Source organism: Zonotrichia leucophrys, chromosome 12, assembly GCF_028769735.1.
Source record: "Zonotrichia leucophrys gambelii isolate GWCS_2022_RI chromosome 12, RI_Zleu_2.0, whole genome shotgun sequence".
Lineage (NCBI taxonomy): Eukaryota > Metazoa > Chordata > Aves > Passeriformes > Passerellidae > Zonotrichia > Zonotrichia leucophrys.
The window spans coordinates 6,592,836-6,619,613 of record NC_088182.1 but is presented as its reverse complement, the minus strand read 5'-3'; the positions used below and the strand labels follow the sequence as shown (position 1 = coordinate 6,619,613).

At 46.5% G+C, this 26,778-nt stretch overlaps 1 protein-coding gene across 3 annotated transcripts in view; it reads right to left on the bottom strand.

The window, feature by feature from the left end:
- Positions 1-26,778, bottom strand: part of PRICKLE2 (prickle planar cell polarity protein 2) — a 102,698-nt gene that overhangs the window by 43,887 nt on the left and 32,033 nt on the right. The window contains exon 1 of one of the 3 annotated variants that reach the window (XM_064723769.1): positions 13,708-13,814. The exons of the other annotated variants lie outside the window; for them this stretch is intronic. The gene's annotated coding sequence lies outside the window, so the exon portion shown is untranslated. Of the gene's footprint in view, positions 1-13,707; positions 13,815-26,778 lie in introns of those variants that run through there. 3 annotated transcript variants of the gene reach the window in all.

Genomic DNA, 26,778 nt, shown 5'->3' with positions numbered 1-26,778 from the left:
GCTGCTCTGGGAATAAATGGCTTTATGGAACAGGACACCTGAGACTGCTATGGGAAACCTGGGGCTGAACCAGTGAGGAAACCTGGTCTGGCTGTGAGTGGGGAAGCCAAGAGGGGCTCTAGGCTCACTGGAGCTGCTGCCATGAAGGGACTTCAGTCCCAGAAGTCAAAGTCTCTGGCCTTGGGAGTGGGACTGCCAGAGAGTCTCGTGAATGGTCAGAGTGGGAAGTTTCCTTAACATTCTTTTGCATGCTCCTGACTTCTGATGCCTGACTCCAGATTTCATAGCCCTTGATTTTGGCAATATTAGCTATGTTTACAGAACACAGAAGGATGCAGAAACTACAGCTGTGAGTCTTTCTGCAGCCTCAAATGCCTTAAATTGTTATTATTAAGGCTCATAAATTAGGTTTAATTACATGGAATTACACTCAAAATCTCAAGGATGAGATCTGCAGCTGGGACAAACCAGCCCAGCTCTAAGAGCCTCCCCAAGTTACTGAGCCAAATGGGACAAACCAAGAATGTGCAGTGATCTGAACTCTCTCTTTTTTTTTTCATTTATATTAAGTTTGAGCAGCAAGTTCAAGAGTTGAGCACTGACTCTTAGAGCATCCAGCCAGATCAGACCTTCCTTTCACAGAGCAGGAGCTTCTGCTAGAGATGGCTGAAGTGCTGAGGATGGTCTCCTTCAACTCCTCCAACTACAAAGAGCAATAGAACTTGTAGGAAAAATCTTCCCTGATCCTTCAGCTCCATAAACTGGCCCATTTTGCCCCCTCCAGCCTGAATCATCGCTGCAGGCAGGCTGTCAATCTTGTCTCTCTGTGATTAATGTGCCATGGCCCCAAGATGATTTACTTTTCCTCTTACACTCAGAACATGTTAATTACAACACAAAGGGAATGAGACAAAACTGAATTGGGCAGAAGCAAACAAAGAAGCCTGCTTATAAAATGATAATATTGAGCAGAAATGCTGTAGAGCAGAAATTACGTGTGTTCCTTGGAAACATATCCCTCAAAGCACGCAGCAGTGACTCAGGGCTACAAACAGCACAAGGAACACATCCTGCTCCACAGGACACGTCCTGTGGACACTCATTTTCACCCAAAATGAGTAAAAAATGTCTGAATTTATCAGCATTAACTTCCCAGGAGGAAAGGCCTTTTAGCTGCAAACACTTTGGAGCAAAGTCTCTATCTGTGCTCCAAGGGTCCCCATCAGCCGGCCTCACCCTCAGGGGAAAGGTTGGCAAGGCATGAGTGTCCAACCCCACACTTCTTGTACAACACCCTCTGTGCCACCATCTACAGCAGCTTCAATCACCCTGCACCAGCCTGACGTGATCCCACCCCAGGGCATGTGGCAGTGTCATCCCCACACAACCAACCACCCTAAAGGCAAGTTCTGCTTGGCTTTCTTGGTCAACTGATCATCTGCACAAAGGGATCATACCAGGAACTGAAAACCTTTCTGTCTAAGTTCATCCACAAAGATAAAATGGGTGTGAGAATCACAAATTGAAGTAAAAGATCAGTAAAAGACCAATGTCTGTAACACTTGAGCTGCAGGGCTAGCTGTGAGCAGAAGAGCTTTGTGTCTCCAAACAGCGTCTCTGATTGTCATCCCTCCTGACAGACCTCTTGTTCCGAAACTTGCAAATCTAAATATCCACAAAATCCAACGAACAGCCTCTTCTGAGACAGGAAATCAGATCAGAAGCTGTGTAACGTTTGGACACACAACTGTCTCAGGGAAATGGAAATGAGCCTTCCTGCTTTGAAAGCTGCCGGTTTGCTGGCAATTGCTCCATATTACCGTTACCCACTGTGAGGCTTGTGAAAAGGTCATGTGCTGGAATAACTCCAGAAGGCACACAAGATTTCTTGACGGATTCTGCACATTATGCAGGTGAAATGGGTGTTTCATTAGGCAGAAAGGAGAATACTGAGCTGGTGGGGCACATTATCAAAGGTTAGGTGAAGGACTTGCACCATTACAAGGATAGATGCTGACAACTGCCAGCAATGAAGCAAAGACCAGAAGTAAAAAGCTACTAAAATAAAGAAAGATCAAGAGCAGGAAGCCCCTGCTTCAATGCAGAGATGTGAGACAGACAGCTCTGCCTGTAAATGTAGCACCATCTTTCTTCCCTTTGTTGCTAGCTTTAATGACAAAGAGCCAAGCCCAGTCAACTCTAAACTTTCTGCCATTTGCACAAACTCAGACCCATGGCTAATTTAACAAATCATTACAGAGCCCATGTTTCATAAATGCTGTGTTTTATCACCTTGATGTATTGATTGTCTGTCAATCAATAGAGTTCCACATGACAATGTTGACTCTCCTGATGACAATGGGCTGCACAGCAGAGCCACACACAGCAACAGCAGATTGGTGTCCCCAAGGTCACTGGGCTACTAACCTGATGAATGTCAGATCAAGTGGCCTTTCTGAATTATTTAGTGAACATCCTCTGCTGCAGCATAGCAGGGCACTGCACAGCACTGCTACAAAAGTCTTCAGACTCTGCCACCCCAAAATGCTGCCCACAGGGACGGAGACTGTCCCTTCTATGTCACACCCCACTAGCCTGTCCTGGACCAGGGGGGTTGCAGGTCCCCAGCACCACCGAGCCCATCCTGGCTCACAGCCACAGGCACGGTAATAGATTACTTTCCCATCGCTCCTTCTGACCACAGAAATGCAGAATTGGACACTACAGTGGTTTTTTCCTGCACTGTTCCCACACTCAGCCTGTAATTTGCAGAGCAATCCCCACTGGCAGAGGCAGTGCTCCCAGCCCAGTGCCAGCACAGGATGAGCCCAGCGTGGTCCCTGGGCACAAGGCAGTGACAAGCACCTGAACAACAGGCTGGAGAGAGCACAGCTTTGCAAACACTGGATGGGAAAAGCAAGATGACTGCAAAAGCTGTCAGCGACAGGGAAGGGAAATGACCCTATGTGGCAGGGTACAGCCCCACTCTGCCCAGCCAAACACCTGGCTCTTCAGGAGACACACAAGCATGTGCCCAAGGTATGGGGAAAGCTCCTTGGAGAATCTGAGTCATGAAATACAGGTCAGGACTTCAAACGCAGATGAGCTTTGTTTTTTCTTTATTCTTTTTGAGCAAGGCAGCAAACGCTTCCTCACAGCTCTCAATGCTAGAAGCAGGGATGCCTTATCTCAAATAAAAATGGGACAGACAGAGAGACCAGCATCAGACACAGATCATTAATCCCCAAACTTGGCCTCCTCCACTTCTCCTCAGGGTTGCCATTTGTACCTTCCTGTGGCTGCTGCCTGAGACCAACCACAACAGAGCCAGTCCTCCGGCTGTCACCACTGCTGCCTTCCACTCATTTTGGCATAGCCACCGGTAAGGATCTGTGCTGTCAGTCTGCAAGGAGGAATTCAGTTTTTAAAACACCACGGAGCCCAGCAGTAGCTGATGGAGAAGAGGAGGTACAGCCCATACACACTGCAGCTGATTCTGGAGGCAATTTTCTGTGTTTCCTACCCACTCACCCAGAGAGACAGGCCTGGCCCTGGCTGGTACCCTGTGGTGCACAGCCAGAGCTGGACAGTGAGGTGTGGCCATGAGCTTACACTATGCTGCCCATGTCCTCTGGCAGCACTGAACCACACAAATGCAGGGATGATCAGCACAGTGTTGTTGTTGCCCTGCATTTGAGCATTGCACTGAGCATCACTGCCTGGTACCCCAATAATCCCCCCCTTGGCAGGGCACCCCAAAAGGATCCTCACCCCCTGACCGTCCCTACCCCAGCACTGCACACCCCAGGGTGACACACAGAGCACACCAACAACAGGGTTTCATCAATCACTATCTCTTCCTCTCTCTCTTTTTTTTTTTTAATCACCTTAATGTAAGAAGCTTTAGAGAGCTTAACACAATAAGGCTTTCATAGCCTCCAGCTTCCACTCGGCACTAATATGTTTTTTACTTTTATATGTTGAAATCAAATTTGTAACTGAATGTGAACAATCCAGATGCACCCGTGGTTTTCTCCCCTTTGCTAGCCTGATAGGCTTCTCATCTCAAGACTTTAATTGTGTCCTTTAATGATGTCTACAAAAGCCTCATTAAAGCAGTCTATCGTAATTTAAGCTAAATAAACTCAACACAGCTATTTTTGTAATCATATCTTTTTCTTGGGGCCTTTCCACAAACAATAAAGTGTCACTGAAAATACATTACAAAAGAAATGCATAAATCTTCAGCTTATCTGGTGGTATGTTGTCCAAAGATCTAAACCTTTGATCAGCAACAAATTAATTTTCCATTTACACAAAACAGAAGATGTATTTTCAGGATAACCAACTCACCCTGCAAGCCTGCACTGACATGAGCCTTGGCAGCAGCTCAGGACTCCCTCGCTGCCGCCCTTCTCACTGCCTGACACTGTCAGGGTCGCTGTCACATCAGATGATTTTTATTTTATTTTTTGGCTTCAAACCTGTCTAACAGGGTGTTTCGGGTCAGTGGTTATGTACTGAGGATTTCTTGCCTTAAGTCACTGAGCTCTCCTCTGCACTAGTCATGCACAGCCTGGCCCCACCACCAAAGCTGTGCATTCCTCAGGATCAGGGGAATTGACCATCTCCGTGCTCAGAGGCCAGCCTTGAGCCAGCCCAAGTGACACAAGCCTGGTTTTTACCTCCTTAAACCACACTGTGCACATCTTCCCTGGCTGCCAGCAGGATTTCAGTGCTTCCCTCACTTTGGCTGGCACCACATGAGCCCCTGCTCCCCGTCAGGTCCTGCAGGGCTGCACAAACCTCTGTCCTGACACCAGCACAGGTCTGAGATGGTCATGCTTTACTCCCACCCAGGAGACACAGAGCCAACTACGAGAAATGACCTCTTTGCTGCTTGCACCCAGACTCTGTTAAATGCACAGGGTGGGGGCAAATTCAGCACATTTTTGGATCCAGCCAATTTTCTCATATGATGTCAGAGAGGGAATCATGCATGCTGGGTCATGAACAAGAAGGGGCTTGCAATGTCTTCAAGTCTTAAATTTCCCAGTGTATCTGCAAGCACAGGGAGATCAGACACGGTCAGGAATGCACCTGGCTCCTCAACTCCCAACAGAGCAGTGGGAAGAAATGTGCCCAAATGGGTTTTTATTTCACAGCTGAGAACATGAAGTGGCCCTGGATGATATAAAACCAGCTAGTGCCAGCAGATGGACTAGCACGTGCTGTTTCAGTACACCCCAAATTCCACAAGACTTCTACAATCAAGCCAACCTTGATTTTAAAATAACCCTCCAAAACACAGAAAACAATAAAATTCTGAAAAGTGGCATCTCTATTTAAGCTTGGGTGGTTTCTCAGCCCCAGCCCTCGTAGGATCATGGCCCAGTGCCCTTCCTGGAATGCACAGAGGGTCATCCTGTCTTAGGCAATGGCAAGGTTCCCAGCCTGGCTGTCCCACTGGCTGAAGCTGGATAGAGCTCCAGTATCCTCCAGACAGCCTGGCAAGTGCACACACATGACAGGAGATGTTTGCTATTCTTCCCTTTGTTTTAATTAGTAATAACAACTTGTTATCGTGGCTTGACATTTGTTCATACTTAGGAATAAATTGCTTCCTTGAATGATATGCTGAGATTACAACAGGCTTTCTGTGTTTCTGTTGGTTTTAGTAGCTCACAACAAACCATGAAATTCATTACTCTTGCCACAAGCACCCATGAGATGTGCCAACCAGGGTGTGATTTATACACAGCTCAACTCATGGAAATTAAAAGGCTTTAATGTTGCCTGCAAGAAGTCCAGGGTTTGAAATTTTATACAGCTGAATTACAGAAAAAGAGAATCCCAGATGCAAGCCACTGCATTGTTTTATCTGCCTCAGGACTCAACATTAAAGTCAGAGTAAAAATAATTCACTAAATATTAATTAAGTGTGCAATTTGGACAGCCTTTTAAGTGATAAGCCTTCTGGCCTGCAAGTTACTTCATTCTCATCTGTTTTTAACTGCTTTGAAGCTATTAAAAGGATGGTATTTAACAGCAAAACTTCCCTGCTACAATATAATTTGTCAAAGCATTCTCACTGAAAGGAATCACTAGAGAACACTGTGCCTCTCCATCCTTAATGGGAATGGGCTGTCAGTCATACTCCAGTCCCATCTCTCCATGCCGTGTCAAGCCTTGTACATCAAACCCAATACACAAATCGCCAGCTCCATCAAGATCATTAGAGCTGCTCAGCCCGTCAGGGAAAGGTCAGCGCGTCACTGCCTGCTCCAAACACAGCATCAATCACAGCCCTCATCAAAGGCAGCCTCAGCAGCAGCTGGAAACCTGCATCCCTTCCTCCTGCAGCAGCCTGTCATCCCCTGAACCTTCTTCTCTTCTTGTACAACACGGCCAGGCTTTTATCTTATCATCATCTGTAGGGAAATGCAACTCCATAGTCTGCTCTGGGAACAGGGGGATCAGCACCTGCAGGGAGGGATTAAGGCTGTATCAGGACAGGCTGGCCAGAAACGTGGCCACTGATTCCTACCCTGGCTCCCTCCTCCACAGAGTCCCACAGTGTCCCCTGGATGGGCCTAGTGCAGGCAGTGTCTTTAGAGCATCCCTTCTCACTGTGCCAGACCAGACCCACACACCTGGGAACAGTCCTAGGAAGGCTCAAAGCCACCCTGTAAGATGCTGTTGTTTCCATCACAGCCACACTGAGACATGGCTTGCAGAGAGACCACATTACCCTGCCAGGCTGCTGCTGGCCTTCCAGGAGCCTGAGCCTCAGCTGTGGGGTTTATGTGAGCCCATGGGGGCATCCTGCCCACAGCTCAAGCACCAGGAGGGATGGAGAAACCCAATTGCTGGCAATTAACAGGGGACACCAGCATTATTGAATGCTATGGCTCCCACCAGCCACTGCTCATTAAACATGATCAAACTACAGGCCATTTCTTCCTCTTTTTTCTCCTACCAAGCTCTGTCAAACATGCAGCATTATCTTCAGAGGGCAAAGCAAAGATGTTTGCTAAACACGAGCAGACTAAGTACACCAGCCTTTTAGAAGCAGCCATTGCTGCTGGACACTTAGTGAGTCCCATTGTTTTGTAGCTCATGCAGCTTCTTTGGAAGCTGAGCTTCTTTGGGCTGTTCTGCAAAGCCAGCACCTTGTGACAAGGCATAACCCCTCCCCAGGGAAATAAAAAACAGGTGGGCATCCAAGGAGTGGGGCTTTCTTTCTGCTGAGTGTTTAACTTACAGTGTCTCCTTGCAACAAAACAACAGCAGTTTGGGGTCAGCTCAGCAGCTGACTGAAGGCAGGGTTAGCCAGGCTCCTGCAGCAGAGGGTTGAAGCCATTTCTGGAAAAGCCTGGATGGGTTAAAGCTGGGAACCTTCCTGTAGCATGCCCTGACTGGAGGGGACTGCTCTGACCTGTAGGTAGCTGGTTGCACTGGTACAGGGCAAAAAGAAAAAAAGTAGGAAGAAAGTTCTCTTCCCTCCATCTCAAGCAAGCTGGCATGCTCCAGACCAGGGTGGCTCACCCAGCTGTGAGTTTCAGAAATGTGGAATTGCAGAGTAAGGGCAACACCTCCCCTTTCCATGGCCTTAATTCAAGGCAAACAGCTCAACCCCCAAAGCCCTTCTCTGTACAAACTGAGACCATTCCCTGGCGTCAGTACGGAGGAGCAGAGGGGGAGCACCATCAGGCTCTCTGGGGCAATGAGCACTTCAAACCTATCTCAAAGGGATGAGCAACCATGGATGGCCAGCCCGACAGACGGGGGAGGAGAAGGGGAGCTCAGATAGCAGCGAGACGATTGTAATTAGTGTAATAAGCAGTAATTGCTGCCCAACAGCTGCCCTGCCCTCCCTGAGCTCTGCTGCACGCACCAGCACCAACCATGGCCGAGGATTTTGACACTTGCTGCACTCTGAATGTCTCTGCTGTGAAAAGAGTTCTGACTTTGATAGTTTGCATTCCACACAAGACACAGAGCAGAGCACGTCCGTGCTTTTCCAGCCTCTCCACCTCCACCTGAGTGAGCAGCACCGTGTGCTGACAGAAGGGACATGAAATTAGGTTTAGTTTTGATGTCAACTATGATTTTGCCTCTGACTTTGACCAAAATATTGTTTCCTCCATGTTGAAGCAAACCTGCCATACTCAACTTTCTGAAGTGCCTGAAGCCCCAGAGATAAGCTATTCTACACAAAATGGCAAAACATGACAAATACAATTTTCAGTGGATATATACGACCATCCTCCACTGATGGGTATTTGTCTGATGTCCTTCCCTGACACATCTTTAAGGTAAATTCTCTTGAAGCACAACAAAGTTGGCAGTGAGCATATAGCACAGAAAAAACTTCCACCAGTTTTAGGGGCTGGATCAACATCCACAGTCAGCACAAGAGTTGCAAATCTGCTGTTGTGACAAGCTACAGGACCTAAATTGCAAAAATATGCTGTGGCTTAGACCCAGACTAATTCTGAGTAATTTCTGGTGCTCAAGCTCCAGGAGGGAATGCTCTTCTCACTTCCTCTCTGCTATCCCTTGGTCTAATGGAGGTGGTCAGGGGAAGCAGTCAGATCCTCAGGGTATCTGCATATTTTGGCAGTAGTTAAGGATTCAGTTCCCAATGATTTTTAGTGAGTGTTAAGACACTCACTAAAGTATCTACTGTGAATATGTTTGGAGGTATGAGCTCTAAGCTCTTCAAGAAAGGGACTGTTTCCTGCAGTTCTTAAGAAAATGAGAGTATGAAGAACAAATAAGGACAAGCTCAGAGAGCAGAAAATATTTTTACTGAGTAAATTTAACCCCTCATGAAAGGAAGAAGCCAAGGCTGGGTGGGAGAGTTCAGCAGCAACTGCAACCAAGAGGTTTGCTGAATGTTCCCTGAATGGCCAGTAGGCAGTGAAAAGTCAGAGGCAAATTAATCAAAGCTATCTACGTAGGGTGCCACAAGGCATCACTTCATGCAGAGTGAAAAACAGGACAAAGCAGAGGCTGAGGCCCAGTGAGAGCTCTGTGTGCTGCACACCTGGCACACACCACACCACTGTCCTGACTGCCACCAGGATCTCCTTTCTCATACAAAGGACAGGGGAAAGGGATCAGGAAGCCAAGGGCACCGCTACAGCCAGACCTTTCACTTGCTGCTCTGCTGAATGGTTCCAGTGGAAATCAATGGGGGTTTCAAGTACATAAATGGATCACAGAGACATCCACATTGAATCCATCTGCTAATTAGTCAAGATTAACATTTATTTTATCCAACAGGCATTCAGGTCAAGGAGGTAATTCTCTCTCTGTAGGTCCCTTTTACACTTGTTAAAAAGTCGGACAAAGCTGTCTCTTGATGACAGAAATCCTAAAAGGAACTTTTTCTCCACCAGAGGAGGTGCCTGTGGGCATAGCCTGATCTGGGCATGTCACTTGCTGTGGCTGGACAGGGCCAGCATCATGGACCTTCAGCCCCTAGACCCAAATCTGGCAGACCTGTGCAACCACTGCAGCTTTTGACATGAGCCTGAGGCCAGTCTTGGGCTCACAGTACTGGTCCAGAACAATGCATCCTAAAATCTAACACAAGACCCTGTGTCATCTCAAAGGGAAATTTAAACCCTCAGGCTGCTACTGCTTCATACTTCCATTAACACTGTGGGAAATCTCATACACTTTGCTGGGATCCTGTATCTCAGGATGCAATGGCCAGCAAGTGAAAGTATTTCAACCATTTAAATAGCTTCACTTAACAAATATAAGAAGCACTTTTGATTTATAGCACCAGAGTAATTTGATACCTTCTATGCTGTTAATGAAGCAAGCATTAATAGCATTTTATCATCAGTTCTAATCTTCCTGGCATCATTTCATGCCCACAGAAAACTCACTCTGTAACTCGGTACCTACAGCTCGTGTTGGATGAGGCCCTGGCCACAGCTGGTTTCCAGCACTCTGAGAACTCAATCTCTGCTAATCCCAGCCCTTTACATCAACTCAGAGCAATCTAAAAAGGAGACACATGAAGTCACTTAGGCTTATCTCTCTAATTGCCTGCCTGCAATCCAGGGGTTCAGTGTCAGCCACTTGCACTCTCATAAGACACGACAGCCAGAAAAATCCGACCTAAAATATTCACCACAAGCATTTTGAGAAGGGTAAGTGAAACTACCAAAATCCTGCTCACTGCTGCAGCTCCAAATGCACTGCCAGCTACGAGGGACACATCTGGAAACAAAGGCAGCGTTCATGCCTTCCCTCTGCTGCAGCCCTTCCAGGTCTGTGGCTGTGCAACACAGACTCCAATTCTCTCAGCAGCTTTCTTGAACTGCCCAGTGCCAACAGAGTGAAAATGTTAATGAATACTGTCCCATAAATACTTAATGCACATTTTCCTGCGAGTCCTGCTGTGATTAAATAGCCACCTCATTACTCAGTACCATCTTTCTTTCTTTTTTGTCTTTGCATGAAATACCAAGAGTTGAAACTATAACCACACAATTGAACTGCTGGAAACATCATTGCATAAACCAACACCAACAGGGCAAAATCCAAACACAGATTTCCAAGGAATGCAAAGAGAAATCGAACCCTGTTAAGAGCAAATATTTCCTCTCAGCTACCTCCTCCCAGGATCAGCAGAGAAGAAAAGCAGAGGGGACAAGCCTGCAATATATTTTCTTCTTGAGTCTAGCTTATTTGGCTTTACTGTCTTTTTCCATTGCATTTGGAGGTCCTTGGAGGTCCACTGCAGGTATCCTGTGGATACATGGATCCCTGGGTACCACTCTGGGGCTGGCTCTGCTCTGACACCAACTCCTGAACAGTTGCAACAGGAACTCTGCTGTTCTCCCCCATCTGCAGCTTGGAGGGTGTCCATGATTTGTTCAAGGTTACACAAGCAACCCAGGACAGACATGTAAGGGAACATGGATCACCCAGAGGCATTGCTATAGCAGTGACCATGCTGTCCAGAGCACAGCTGACCACAAGATCCACCACGCCTGCTTGCACAACATCATGACAATCGTTTAGGAATCACGACATAGAAATACAAGGATATTGTTTTCTGGACCACTGGAATTACTGTATTTGAGTCCTTCCCACCAACCCTCAGCTTTTTCACAAACCAACCCAAAAGCTGCAATTCCCCTGGGATACCCAAGACCACAAGAGCAACACTGAGAGCCCAGAGTCAGCCCAGTTGGCAGCACTGGGGCTGGGGGTTTGTGTGCGCTGCCAAACGTGACACGTGGGATTTCCAGCACTGCCATCCAGGCAGGTCCCAGCTGGGGTGAGTGCTGGTGCTGGAGACACGTCTGTGCTGCTCCCTGTGGTTTTGCTCTGCCTTTCACACAGGCCATGGGAAACGTTTCCTCTGACAGAGGAAAGTCGTACAGCCCAAATTCACGCCAAAAGGCTAAAAATGTAGAAGAATCAAAGGGCTAAAGCTTGTGTACATCAGAACTTTTGGTAATTCCTCCCAAATACATAATTTTTTGGCACAGATGCTTCAATGTAACCGAAGGGCAAGCATTTAGATCCATTTTAGCTGGGAGAGTCCCAGCTCTTGTCCCTCTGATTTAAATATGGAAGCAGGCTCATTACGCAATACGTGTTTCAGCGAGTTCTGCAGCAGGGAGAGTGTGAAGCTAAGGCTAACGAAGGGAATATCATTAAAGTAATAAACAGTACTAAAGCAGGAACAAATAGACTGAAGCACAGGCTGCTGCCACACGTATCACAAGGAGTCTCCAAAGAGAAAGAGACTCCATTTGAGTCTCTTTGAGATGCAGGAAAAAGCTCAGCAGAGGATGGCGTGTGGGGAATACTGGTGAGGAGCTGGTGCCAGCTGGAGAGGCTGCTTTTGAAGTGCTGTGTGGAGACAGTGGGCAGCCAACACAGTGCCATGTGCTAATGCATGGGAAATGTAAAGACTACGGGTGATTAAAAGGTGCTTTATCCCCTTCAAAACTGATCCTGAAACACAACCCCAGCCTCAGGCCAGCTAATACACACAAACAGGGCTTTCAAAGGACCACTTCAACTCATTTTGTTTGTCTGCATGACACAGATGCCAGAAATAAATGCACATCTACATCTCATTTCAAATTCATGCTGCCAGGAGAGTCAGCCCACAAGAAGCACCAGCATCTCCTGGAGTCGGAACCGCACATGCCGGCACATTTCCACTGCCATCCTTCAAAAGAGGAAAAAAAAAAGAACTTTTCCCCCTTCTCTGGGTGAGCAAATGGAGTAATTTAAGGTGTAAGTAGATGAAGTAGCTAATTAAGGAAATAACCGATAACTTAAATCAAGATCATTAGAGGAAGCAGCATGTTGCTGCCATTACTTAAATGGCAGCTGAGCTAAAACATGCTCACTCAACCTGAGATTTCAAAATCCACAGTAAGCCTGATCCACACAGGGAGAGCTTCCCATATCACCCCTCTACGGGGGCCAAAGCCACTAAGGAAAACACTCAAACCTCCTGGTAATTTCCTACAGTCTGAACATTTAATCATCCCCAGCCACCACCATAAAAATCCCAAGTGAATGATTCACATGTTGAGAGAAATTTGCAATAAGCAGCAGCAGCAGGGTCTTCTGCCCTAAGAAGCAGCCCCCGCCTGGTTTTGGCAGTGGGGAGAACAAACCCTCTGCAGAAATAAATTCAAATACGTTGGGTCATATGAATTTTGCTTCTGGCATCTTGTGCTGACTGTACTCCTCAGCCAGCTGCTCCCAGGATGGACTCTGGGATTTCTCTACCCACCCCCAAGGGGTGTTTGCACACCAGTGCCACATCTCTCACTAATTATTCCACCAGTTGCACAGACAAAACATCTGCTGAAGGAGGGAAGGAATCCTAAAGTACACAAATAATTTGCACTGCCTAAACAAAGGCAAATAGAGGATGCTGTTAAACCCCCACCCCCCTGCCTAGCAAACAGACCCAGGAGCTCTGCCCACAGGCTGCGGCTTCCTCTGTCTTCTCCAGCAGGAATGAATCCTTGTTTCCAACCAAAACCGCAGTTTGTTACTAACACAGCCTCCTTCTGTTTAATTCCTAAATTATCCTAAAGCAACTGAATTCGGCAAGTTGATTAAGTACTTGAAACACTTTGTTTCCTTCAAAAGAAGCTTTTGTTTTGCCTGAAAGAAAATTGGAGTTTTTCTCCTGAATTCATATTAACAAAGGCATAAGAAATCCAACATCCCAAAGTTAAAAAACCCCTTTATCCTGCATTAAACACAGCTGCCAAAGACCCAAAATCCGCATTCTGTCATTCCGCACATATCCTTGCAACAGCTGAGAAGACACACAGCAGGTCTGGAAACTCAGAGCTGAAGATAAGCTGCAGCCTCCCGCGGGGTTTTACTCTTCATGGGTTTTAAAGAGAGCGAAAACGCAGGAGCAGCTCAGGGACTGGCGACACAAGTCATGTCTGCATCAAGGAAAAGTTTTACTGTGTCCGGGTACTCAGCCAAATATTAGCAGAGGACAGAGCACAGCCCTGCTCCAGTGCCTGGCCCCGACAGCCCCTGGGCTCTGCCTGCAAAGGGAACCGATGCTCACAAAGGCAGGCAGAACCAGAGCTGAAAGAGAAAACCATCTCCTAACGCAAACATTTGCAGAGTATTCAAGCCTCTCATACTTTCAGACGCTGTAAACGTGGCACGATTACTTACCCCGGCTAAGCAGGCGTTCATTCACAGGCTGGAAGAGCCCCACGGAAGGGGTGAGGACAGAGGCAAGGAGCGGCAGGACAGACCCTGGAGCATCCTCGGAGCCGGGGCCGCCTGTGCCCTGCCAGCAGCTGCGGTCATCTGGGAAGGGCAGAGCTGCCCCGGCTGCCGGAGCGACGCCCACCGCAGCTTGAGCTTATTGGTGAAAACCCTAAACCCCGATCCAATCCTGTCCCTTCACCCAAATGTAGTTCTCTGCAGAGGCAACATCCTTCCCAGTTTTGACTAGCGGTATGAAAGCAAAGTTACCTTGCCAATGTATAAATCACACCAAGAGAAGCAATAAAAAACCATCCCCACGCTCAAATTTATTTCACCTCTTTCTGACAAAAAAAGTTCCTTATTTACTTACTAACAGCCATGTGAGAGTATTGAAGAAAGCTGGCAACGCTCAGCCTGTATCACCAGATCAAAACTCAGTATGGTAAATAGCAGGATGCCAATAAAAGCACTGTTTGTAAGAAAGCCTACCAGTGCTCCTGTCACATCTGGGGCAGGATTGTAACACGTACAGAGAAGGTTTGCAGAAACCATCAGCACATGGGTCCTGAAGTTATAGTGAATTTCACAAAGGCAACTGAATCATAAAGGTAACTGAATCATAAAGTGCTGCTGGCAAACAGCCTGGCTGGCCAAAACATATGGTTTGCTTTCTATTTTTCAGCCTGGTACAGACATTGATTGCAGAGACACATCTTCTCTGCGATACACACACCTAGATGCTTGACCCTGATTGACACTCTGGCTGCACTGGTTCTGTGTTTCTGCTCTCAGAAAGCACAGGGCTACAGGCAGCGACCTGGAAACCTGCATTCTTTTGCAAACAACCAACAGGCAGGGATAAAAGCCTCTCGTGCAACTGCACATTGCTGCACTCACTTACAGATGTGCAACCCTGGAGCAGCTCCAGAGCGTGGGCTGGCATCTGGGTGACCTCTGAATGTGCTCACACAGCTCCTCCAAGCGAGGGGGGAGCAGTGGTCTGCACTCCAGGTGTCCCGGCAGACAGGCAGCAAATCCAGATGTGGGCAAGCTGCCCCAGCCCTAGCACAGGCTGGGGATTCAATGAGGTCTATTCATGGAGGAGAGAGCAGGGCTTCCAGGAACACAGAGGAAGCATTTCAGAGGGGTATTCCCATTGCAAGCCCAAGAAGCCTCTTTGCATTCTAACCCCACCACCATTGCAAGCTTTAAATATAGAAGTAATCAAAATGTACATTAAAAGAAGAACCTAGAACTTGGCAGTGTTAATCTAAGAAACATTCCACTGGGGTGCGGGGCTGGAAGAGCCCCGGCAGCCTCGGGGAGGGCTGAGCCTGGCTCTCCAGGAACAAAAGCAGCTCACAAACCAGGTTTGCCACGTGAGAGCCTAATTAGAGACCGAAGCCCACACAGCAAACAGACAGACTACAGAGGAAATTGGAGCCTAATTTACATGGAGAACGATTACTTACTGCAACCAATTAGTGTCAAGCTGACTGACAGACTACCCAAAATATATTCTCCCCACCCTCCCCTGCAAGTCTGAGTTTTCCCCACTGTGTCATTTAACCTGGGTTGTGTGGTAGGTGAGCAGTAACACCTCAGCACTAGACATGGGACAGCAGACAGGGACCTTCTGAGCTTCCCCACAACAAACACACAGTTAAAGCCACCTTTGTGCCACCTGGTGCCAGCCTCAGCTGAGCCAGAGACAGCACCATCAGAGATCAGTGTAATGTACTTTTTCCCCTGGTCTTAAATCCTTGAATGACATCCTGAACATCCCAAAATTTATTCTTTTGGAAAGGTGCTCACCCTTTCCTGAGCATGTATTCTGTATGGGGGCTTTCACACCCTCATGGGCTCCCACACAGCAAAACTTTAGGTAAAGGCTGTGTCCACACAGAGAAACTGCTCCTTGGCTGGCACAGCATAGGGGTGCCCATGGTGCCATCAGTGTCTGTGCTGGGCAAGGACACCACCCTCATTCAGGGCATTTCTCTTCAGCTGCCCTGGAAGAGGACTACTTCATCATGCTTCCCAAAGTACAAACCTGCTGCTAGTTCTGCATAAAACTGCCCCTCCTCCCTATTAATTAGTACCCAAACTGATAAGCAGACTTTAAAAACTCCTGAAGTGCACTCATGGAACTGAGCAAATGCCATTTACCTTCCTTTTACTGTTACAAAAGAAACAACTCATTCTAGCATCATTTTTCCATTCCCAGCACCACACTCATTATTAACAGGACTGACTAATTGCTGTCCTCTCTTCCACACCCTGGCACATGCATTTGGAATGCACAATGACAACAGCATTTCAATGCAACTTGCTGTGTTATTCTTCACAAATTCCTAAGTGTGGTCTGTCTGAGCAGCCTGTCTGACTACTCATCAGAGAGCTCTTGAGTACACACACTCAGGCACACAACGACCACATTCTGGATATTTGAGACCAGATAATCAGCCCTTCCTTTGAGAAACACCAATATAAAGCATATTTAATGACTTTATGAGTCTTCTGCATGGATGAGATAAACATTTTTTAATCTCTGTAGGCTGCATGGATATATGACATTTTAAACGCAGGTTATCCTAAAAAGAAAACTTGGAGGAAATGCTTGGTGGAGTTTATGTAGTAGCTGTTTGCTAATATTTGCAGATAGTCAGGACCTCAGATGGGGTAAAACATCAGCAGGAACCCTTTGAATTTCACTTCACATCAATGGTGCTAAATTAACTTACACAACAGAAGTCCCATCAAGAGAGGTAATGCAGGATCATCCCACCTGGGTGTCCTTTGGATACAGACACCAGAAAGGTTGCAAATCCTGGCAGCTCTGGTCTCTCTCTTCGCTGAATTAATAGTCTTTGTTAGTTACCAAGTGGATGCAATGAAAATGCATGTGTGCTGATGCTCCTGAGAATTAGGCTGTTAATCTGGTGTTTGTGCTCCTGGAGTTTATCTCCTCCACACCTCCCTTCTCCCCAGGGAATGGCCTTGCTGCCACTTTATCTGCAGCTCTAAGGACAACACACACTGCTTCATTTCTGAATTCCCCTCCAGTGCTACCCCTGAACCAAGCTCTGCAGAGAGGGGGGCTCCAGCAGCTGTAATTCCCATTAATTCCCCTTATGATTAACAGGTCAGCTCACTCCACCCTGATGACAGTGGGCTGGGGAAGTCTAACTCTATCAGAATTATCTATGCATAAAAGACAGTCATTACAGGAACAAACGCCTGGCTGAGACTTTTATCAGCTGTGTGCTCGCTGCTCGCTGTTGTGCCACTAATTTAGAGAGGCACAGGCTTTAGAGAGAGTGGGGAAAGCTTCAGCCTCACTGCTCTGCAGTGGCTCCAGGCACAGGAACCTCTCTTCTGTGGTTTTGATGTTGATTATAAAGCTGTGGAGGCAATCACTCCTGGAGAGGGGCAAGGGCAGGTGGGAGTGCAGGGAAATTACAGAAACGTTCTTCTGAGTGCATCCCATTAGGGCTGGTGGCAATTACACATGCTGATCAAGGAGGCGGGCTTCCCAGAACTGAAATTACTGGGCTCTGAAATTACCAGGAGGGAAGGGAAGGTGAGAGAAAGATGGAAAAAAAGGGAAAAAACCAGAAGCAGCAAAATAACCCTCAACAACAGCCAGAGACATCCCCCGGCTGCCTGGGAGCAGGGACAGGAGAGCCAGCTCCTCCCTGCAGGCAACCCCTGCTGGCAGTCACTCAGGGGAGACCCACAGAGATAAAAGGCAGTAAGGCCGGCTGAAAAATGCTTGTAAAAACACTAATGGTCTCAGGTCCTTCTGAGACACCTCAAGCACTGCTAAATCACTTTTACTTGCTTTCTGGTGCGTTTTGCTTAGGTTTATACTGATGCACTGCACATCCCCACGAGCAGGTCAAAACTGTGTGGATCCACCAGACAACCCACAATGCAGCCATCACTGCATCACTATCATCATTTCTTCCTCTCATCTTTCCACTTTTTTTCACTAGTTGCACAGGAATAAATGAAGAAACCAACTTAACAAAATCTTCCTTTCAATACACACTATTGGGAGTTACTGTAGTAATAAAAACCAGAAGGAAAAGGCAAGAATTTTCATTGCAACCACTGTGCAGCCTTGCAGTCCTGACCCTGGAACTCCTGACAATGTGTCACCACACATTATTAAAAAATATTCATATTAATCCCAACTGTAAAGCTCTACTTTCAGCCAATTAAACTGCCTGAGCAGCTGAGCTCTCCTGGAGACCTTTGTACTCTCCTTTATATATTTTTTTTAAATGCTCTCTTAGGGAAAGGAATGGTTTCTGCAGAGATGAGCCACCCAGCTCCTTCCAGCTCTGCTGTGTGTGTATAAAATGTTCTTGGCTGCTTTCAAACACTGCACATTAATCTGTGCTATGGAGCCTGTCTCCTTCAGTGTTCCATCATTTCTCTTTGAGACTGGTGAGACAGAGCTGTTCCACTTGGCATCACATGCCCTCCCTGCCCCCTTCCCAGGGTTTTGTTTTTGTTTGGTTTTGTTTGTTAGGTTTGGGTTTTTTTGGAGTTTTTTTTTTGTTTTTTTTTGTATTGCCACAATAGCTCACAAACCATCACCCCTGGCACATCTGGACCTGAAGAATATATTGCTGTAGCAGCCCACAGATATATGAGACAGCCAGGGTGTTCAGGGAAGATTATGGTTTTAGCACTTCAAATTTATGAAAAATACCAATGCTCCCTTCCTGCAGCTCAGGACACATAACTTCTTTCTCCCCCTGCCAGTTCTCTGCCTATGTCTTAACCTGGAGGGACAGAAACTGCTTCTTGAGTTAAGGGCTGCTGGAAACAAACCCCAGACAGATGTTTGAGTAGTGATGACTGGGATTTGTTTGTGAGCAGTGTGAGCCCCACTGCCCCACCTTGACAAGCCCTTGCACTAATAAATCAGAGCATCTCCCACACACAAAGGGCTATCTGATACAAAGCCAAGTAATTTTACTAACCCCACTCCTGGGACATGGATTTTCATGCCTGCCTGCCCAAAATTTGCCCACATGAGGATGCCTGTTGCTCAGGCTATGCCAGCCAGGCACCTCACTGGTTGCTTGCATGTGTGACCAGTATCACAGCCAAAGTATCTTCTACACTACCATGTGCCACCAAACTGGCAAATCATGACATTTCTTCAAATCTTTATTAAATACTAAAATGTTCTGTAGTGCAGTGAATAGGATTCCCCTCAGAGGAAGCTTCAGCTGCAGCCTTGTCTGCTGGGAAGTGTAACCTTGGCTGTGCCCCACTCAGAAGAGATGCACTCATTGCTGGCCCAAGTGCTTCCTTGCCATGAGTTATGAAGGACAATTCCCCTCTTCACCCTCCTCTCATCACCTCGGGCACTGCACTCCATGGAAACAGCCAGAGCCTGAGGAATGGAGAGGAGCTGAGCAGGGAAGGACCACAGACCCCCTTCATGCCCCGTGCCAACTGCTTTACCACACCTGGGTTCACCACAAAAGGGATGAGAGCCTCTTCCATAGCTGGGGCTTCCCATGAGGGCAAAGGGATGTGAAGGAGAAAAGCTCCTAAGGATGCATAAGCATCCTAAACCCAGCAGCCACACAGGCATCTGCAGCACATCTCGTGTTTTGGAAGCTGCAGTGGGAACACCATGCACTTTCCCTTTTTTCCAAGCATCCCTAAATCCTTGGCTCCCGGCGTTTCTGCAGTGATTAAACACACAGTTCTCAACATTGAAACCCCATAAAAGCAAAAATCCATACGGGGAGTGTCCCCATAAACCAGCCGATACCTGCCAGCAGCTGTAATCTCAGTGCCATCAGATCTGCACAATAAATGAGTTCATTTTACTGGGGTAGAGTTTTTCTACAAAATAGAAATCAAAATTGGCTTGTGAAGATGAACGATGCCTGTGAAACTTTTTTGCCGCACTTGATTAAATACACACAACAAACCCATTTTTTTCTACTTGAACGATAAACTCAATAGTCTAAAATTAAGCCCAGCAGGGTAAGATCCTGTATAGATTTCAACAGATACTATAATTTTTTTTTGAAAACCTGACTGTAATGTATACACATTGAAAAATCACTTGAGTACCTCTGGCAGCAAACATAAACACAGTGAAAGCTAAAAATCATGTTGTGTTTTTATCTTGATACATTCTGCACCACCAAGTACAGCCCTGGTCTGCCATTTCATGATAAACCAACCCTTTGCTTTTGATCACTTCAGTGTGTAACCATGGATGTGAATGTACACCAGTACCACAAAAAGAAAAGGGGAAGAAAAAGTCCAATCACAGAAGCACACCAACCTGAACCACATGCTTCCCAACCAAAGGGTATTTGTAGATACCAGAATTACCATTTCTCTTCAAGACAACTGATCCTTTTAATGAAAATATAAGAATCCCTAGAGAAATTCTGCTTGATGGTTATTAAACGCACAGACCTCATGCATTTTTTTTTCCAGGAAAATGACTGAAGCTTGGCTTTAGCATAATCCTGAAGATTATTTACATCTTCTGTATTTTTTTCCACTGCTGCTGAATAATCAAGGCTCCTTAGAAAACCACTGCCAAAGAAACATTTTTTCCCTTTCCTTTCCTCTCTCTTTTACCTGCTTTTATACATTTTTTCTTGCACAGGAGCAGTGAGGAGGTGTTGGAGGTTAGGATTTTTCCTTTTTTTTTTTTCTTTCTCTCAGGGAATTTTGTCCCATTTGTTGCCTAAGAGATGATAAGGAGTGGTAACTTCAGAGACAAGAGATGAGGTTGGGAGGGGGAAGGAGGGAAGGGTGCAGCTGGCTACTCTCTGTGCTGGGGGGTTCTCTGGGGAAAGGCAGAGACACCTCGAGGTTTTGGCAAGCAGACACGTCAGAAATCCCTGGGGAGCAGCCAGGAAGGGGCAGTGTGCACACTCTCAGTCTCCCTCCTCAATCCCCAGCTTCCAGACATTTGATGAAGGGGAGCTCAGGCTGCCTTTCAAACATTTTTTTTCTCAGCAGAAAAACCTAAGAGAGGAAAAAAATGTGGCTCCTCAGAAGGGAATGGAAGGAGCTGTCTCCCCTCTTTGGAGGAAAGGACTCCAAAACACTGCAAGTTCCCTGAATATTGGGATGCTTTAGGGAAGGAATCTTACAGGGATGCTTCAAGACAAGCACTTTGCTTTCTGCCTCAGCATCCTTTATTATTTCCCATCACGCAACCTCCCTTTTTTACCCTATCCACTCAAAGGGCTGTGCACAGGGAATGAAAACAATTAAATACTCCTAAACACTCAGGGCTGCAACTGGCACGGTAATGAGGTCATTATGCACCTAAACATGCCTTCAAAAAATAAATTACATCCAGGTATAGAGATCTCCTGGCTGCACTGTGCCCAGGGAATTATCTTAATGCAAATCTCTAACAGCCTGGTTTGGTTATTTCAAAGCAAACCTGGCCCCATCAGGACAGTAACAAGGGCTTGGCTGATGCACAGCATCACTAATTTTGGCTCCTCTCGGGTCAAGGGGAAGCCAAGAGAGCTGGAGCTCTGCAGGGCAGTGTCAGAGCCAGGGGTCACCTCTCAGCCCACCAGGGCACAGCCAGGCTGAGGGGGCTCTGCTCCACAACCAGGTGCCATCACAGGTCAGGACCAACATCTCATCCTGCTTGTGTGACATGCTTCCTGTCACAGTGTGGGGACAGACACTGCCAAGGTCTTGCCCAGAACAGATCCCATCTGGCGAGCAGACTTGGTTAGAATTACACAGCAGCCTGGGCTGCAAGAGGCTCGTTTGTAGTAATTAGAAGAATAATATGGGCACATGGGAGGACATCAAAGGACACTGGTACCTTCAATGGCACAGGTCTCTTTTTTAGTGATCAAGAGGCAAAAACTTCCCTGTATCCTTGAGCTTCTCTTAATAAACCAAAATTATACAGAATTCTTTTTTTTGGTGGGGTAACCAGACAAGTCACTACAAAACCCACTCCAGGGGAAAATTAAAGGTCAACATTTTAATTTTAACATGTGCAATTCATGGAATCATTTAGGTTGGAAAAGACCTCTAAGATCATCGAGCCCACCCATTAACCACTACTACCACATCCACCACTGAACCCTGCTCTGAAGAGCCACGAGAGACCTGTGCATGTGTATGCACAGACACACACATTCCCTGCTCCAGTGCACAGCCATATGGGCTGCTCTGCTTCCCCAGTTTCCCAAACTGAATACAAACAAGGCTTCACGTATACTGGAATCTGTAGGAAGCTTAACATTTACTTGGCTTTTATGTAAACACGTACGTGAATTACACAAGTTTCAGCCAAGAGTCTCAGCACCCCGCTGTGCTGAGCCAGATAATTCATTACAATTAAAAGCAGAGAGGGAGGCAATCAGGCTCACCCCACACTGGGTGGGGATGGATTTGCTCTCCCAAATGGTTTCCAATTTGTCTTCTAGGAAACCCCACTGGCATTTGCTTGGGAATGCTGCTCCTGCACCCCAGGGCCAGGCTGTGTGAGCAGGGACCGGGGACATGGAGGTGTCCCAGCCACCAAGGGAGGATGGTTTGGGCTGTGCCTGTGAGTGAGGCAGCACCTGCTGAAACTCACCTTGCAGGCAGGAGAGCACTGCCCTGGCTACACTACCACACCCTGACAAAAGTACTTCAGTAATAACAATACTACTACTACTACTCCTACTCCTACTAATAATAATAATAATCAGCAAAAAGGCACATGGATGTTGTTGGGGATCAGGTTTAATGCTGAGTTTGACTCGTGATCTTAGAGGTCTTTTGCACCCTTAAGGATTTTATAATATAATAACTCCCCTGCCATACGCACATGCATCACCCCAAGCTGCAAGGCAGCATCTATTCCCCAGATCTGCCTTTCTCACTCAGTATCCATAATATGCTAAGATATTGAAAGTATCCTATGGAAAGTGCTCTGGCTTACAGTGCTGAAGACAAGTGGTGTTATCATTTGGTATTTCTTCTCTTGTTATTACTGTGAATCTTCACTACAGCTCTGAAAATAATCCAATTATTGTTTACCACTGGTAAGGTCACTGTTGCTTTGAACAGAGATTTGGGTAATACTCTGATTACTCTTAAGCAAATATTGCTGAGAGTTGGGCAGAAATTTCAGAGAGACTGAAAATCCATTTAACTGGAAACCACAGATGGGAAAATATTCACACTCTAGTGGATATAAACAACAAAAAGAAGGTATCATTTCTCTATATTATTAAAAAATATTGGTTTATCTGAAATTAACAGCACTGATATATTCAGCTATTAAACAATATATGATTTCTCATATCATATAACCATCAAAATATAGCAATCACTGAATCTTTATTAAATGTTCCCATATGGGCTTCCAAAGGTATTGAACTACTTAAGTGTAATATATGGAAAACAGCAAAAGGTTTGTATCACTTGTGGGAATAAAAGAGCTCCTGAAGAAAAGCAGATATCAAAGATCAATCTGTAATAAGGGAAGAGAGTTAACATTCCTTACAGTGGTCTTGGAGATAATTTTTCTGCATGGAGCCAATGAGATAACAGCAAAATCATAAGAAATACAGATGGTGCCAAAAATGGTGTCTATTATAATTCATTTGGTGCAATTAATCATAGGTTCTTTACTGTCAGACCATCTCCAGGTAATGGCAAAAAAAAAAAAAAAAAAGGCGGGGGAAATACCCAACTCTTTTTGTTATTTTTCCATAAGAAGGAATTAATCATATTGTCACTGGAAGATGCTTTTTCTGACATTGCTTTACTTGAACTGGCCAACTGATTAAAAACAAAACACAGCAAGGACTTGCTGTCCTTCTGCTGAAACAGTGGAGAAATGCTGAGATTAACCCCTGAGTGTCCTGACAGCTAGGAATGACCCACCAGAAAACCCAAACAAGCATCCCTGGACAGGGGAAAGGATGAAAAATTCCAACAGCTCTGGGAGTGGCCAGGGCTGCCTGACCCATGGATGGCTTCTCCTCTGTCATTCTTGAACCCACATTGTTTGCTGGAGAGTTTCCTCTCAACACCCCCACAACACATCTTCATCCCACAGCAGGAATCTGGGCTGGGGTCTGGGCTGAACTCCTGCTCAGCCCTGGTGGGTTTGGCACAGTGACACCCCTATAACCCTTTCAGAGATGCATCTTTTTATTCTCTCCACACTCTCCCAGCCTCACGAGGTTTCCAGCACCGCAGGCAGGTTATGCCAGGGAGGGATGTCACAGTGCTGTGCCAGGAGTGAGACAGCAGTGACATGGCCCTGGGGACACAGAGGGGTAGCAGACACAGTGCTGCACTGTCTCTCTCCTAGGAAACCTGCCCCGCCTGCCTCACACGCGCCACAATCCCAAGGGGACAGCGAACAGTGGAAATCGCATCAGGAAAACCTATTTAAAGTGATACCCCACTGTCATGCAGCATAGGAAAAACGTGTGCTCAGCTTTCCAGATGACTCTATTCCCTCCAGAGAGCTGCCTGTGAGCAAGCTGCCTGCCCAGCACCAATGAATGATATGGCAGTGCTATCACAAAGCCTAACCCTGCCTTTGTCCTGCCAGTCTTTGCCTCCTGCCTGCTCATCTTGGACCAAGAAGGGGACAAAGAAGAGAGAGAGGGAGAGGGAGAGGGAGAGGGAGAGGGAGAGGGAGAGGGAGAGGGAGAGGGAGAGGACCACTGCAGGGCAGCCACTGCCTAGTGAAGACACCAGGGGAGCAGGATGCTCAGGGGATGAGTGAGATCCCAGACATGGCTAATTCCTCTCTGATGGCTAATGAGTACAGTGGGGCTCCCACTCATCTCCCAGCACAAGCTTCTCCCCTCTCTCCCCAGAGCAAGGAAGCAGCAAGGGGCTGCACAGGGATTCAGGCATGTTTTCAGCAGGAGGCAATGCTGTCATCCACATTAACATCTTTTCTATTTTGAACCTCAGTCCTGGTGCCTTTCTCCCGGGTGCTTCCTAATGCTTTCCTCATCAATGCCCACACCCACTCTGCAGCACAGACACCTGCAGGCTTTTAATTGCTCCTGGATTGCCTTGATTAGATGCTTTCGGGGACCTTTGACTTTTCTCTCAAGACGTATCCAAGAGACAGGCACAAACTCACAGTTTATGCCCAAGCCAGAGTGCTGGGCTCTGTTTTCTCTTGTACATACACAGCAGCCAGGGCTTGGGTCTGCTCACACCATCCCTGGGCATCTACAGTGCTATGAAATCAGCGTGCAAAGGGTATAAAATACTGTCTAGCAGCAACTACACTGGTACTGGGCTAAGGACTCACACCTCATGGCTCATTTCCACAAAAACCTAAGTATGTTGCCAACTAATCCCCTCTTTCCTACATAGTAACTATATCTGGTTTTTATTTTGCAGCTCTTTCTCTGAAAACTTGTTTCTTCGGAGAAAATGCAGCAGCCTGAAAAACTGAAAACTGACTATTTAAGAAATAAATTGTGTTGGTGCCTTAGGAAGAGCATGGGCTATTTTTAGCACATTAGACCATTATGTTAAATATTAGCAAACAGAGGAAGAAAAAACCACATGGTTTTGTGCTTCTTGTTAATAGCACTAATCCCCAGCACACAGTAAAACCCATGGGACAGGATTTTAAAAACCATTCTGTGAGCTGCAGAATAACCTCCAGGTTAAAAGTGCATTAAGACAATTATAATCAAAAACATCTCTGTCAAGGGTGGATCTCAAATCCCCGTTGAGGGACAGGTTTAACTTCTCAGCAAGTGAACACAAGCAAACCACACCATTGTTTTGCTGCTAGTGGCTGGAGTAAGTTACCCTGGCCACCTTGCTGGGGCTGGCACTGGCACAGGGACCCAGGATCTGCTGCTGCAGGATGCAGGCACTGTGGGGGAGCCCAGCATGCCAAAATGCCCAGCATCCTCACAGCATCCCCCTTCCAAAAAGTATTCTGGGTGAGATAGGCTGAGACCCAAGAAATGATGGACAGCTCTGAGATAAATGAACAGATGCAGCCTCCGAGGAGAGGGAGGGCAAACTGCAGAGCCAGGTAGCAAGCACTGCCTGTGACTATGCTGGCACAGTCCAGCCTAATTGCTGCCAGAGTTTCCAAGGATGGAATAAAAAAATAATAATTATAAAACCCCCTAAACTCAGCTGGCAGACCACTTTTACAGACATTTGCACAGACACTGGAGGAATATCCAAAGTATAGTTGTGTTTAATATTGTAAGTTTACAAACAGCACCTGATAATGCTGACTGGGTAGAGCACTTCCCAAATAAACTTTACAGCGAGGAGGAGCAAGAGAGGACACACTCCAATCTGTTTTTAGCCAGGGCTAAATGTGAGGAGCCTGGGGAGGCTGCAAGTAGAAAAACAAAACAGTGAGGGTGGATTTAATGCAGAAACCCGAGCTGGCTCATTAGTGTGGAAGCAGCTGACAAAGAGCTCAGGACCCAAACACCTACCTGGCAACTGAGCCCAGCTATTTAACCCAGAGTGAAAGAGCCTTCACTGGTGGTGCTGCGCCACCACGCAGACCAAGGCAGCTGAAACAGGCAGCAAACACCACGTGAGGTGGGATTTCATAGATCCAGTCCAATAACCAGTTGCACAGAGCAAATGCACATTGAAATAATGTCACTCGCAATATCAAGGCTCTCATCAGGGACGATGTCATGAATCACTGCTGAAGCCAAATTTAAAAGGATATTGATGCCCAGGCATCCCATTTGGTGCTCAGATAACATATGGCACATGTGAATTTTATAGCTTTTGTATTAATCTGCCCAGAATGCCATCACTTTGTGAGATTTCATGAAATATTAAAATTAATGAGGATAATTTATTTTACAACTCTCAGCAAAGGCCCTGGGAATGATGAGAACCTCCCCATTAAATTCACTCAGGTTTGTGACTTGCAGCCCTAATATCTGGCATCTGTTTGCCAAGTAAGAGAAAGGCACGATGTTTTTCAGGCTGGTTATTTGATGGATTGGCCTGAATTTATTTATTAAGGTT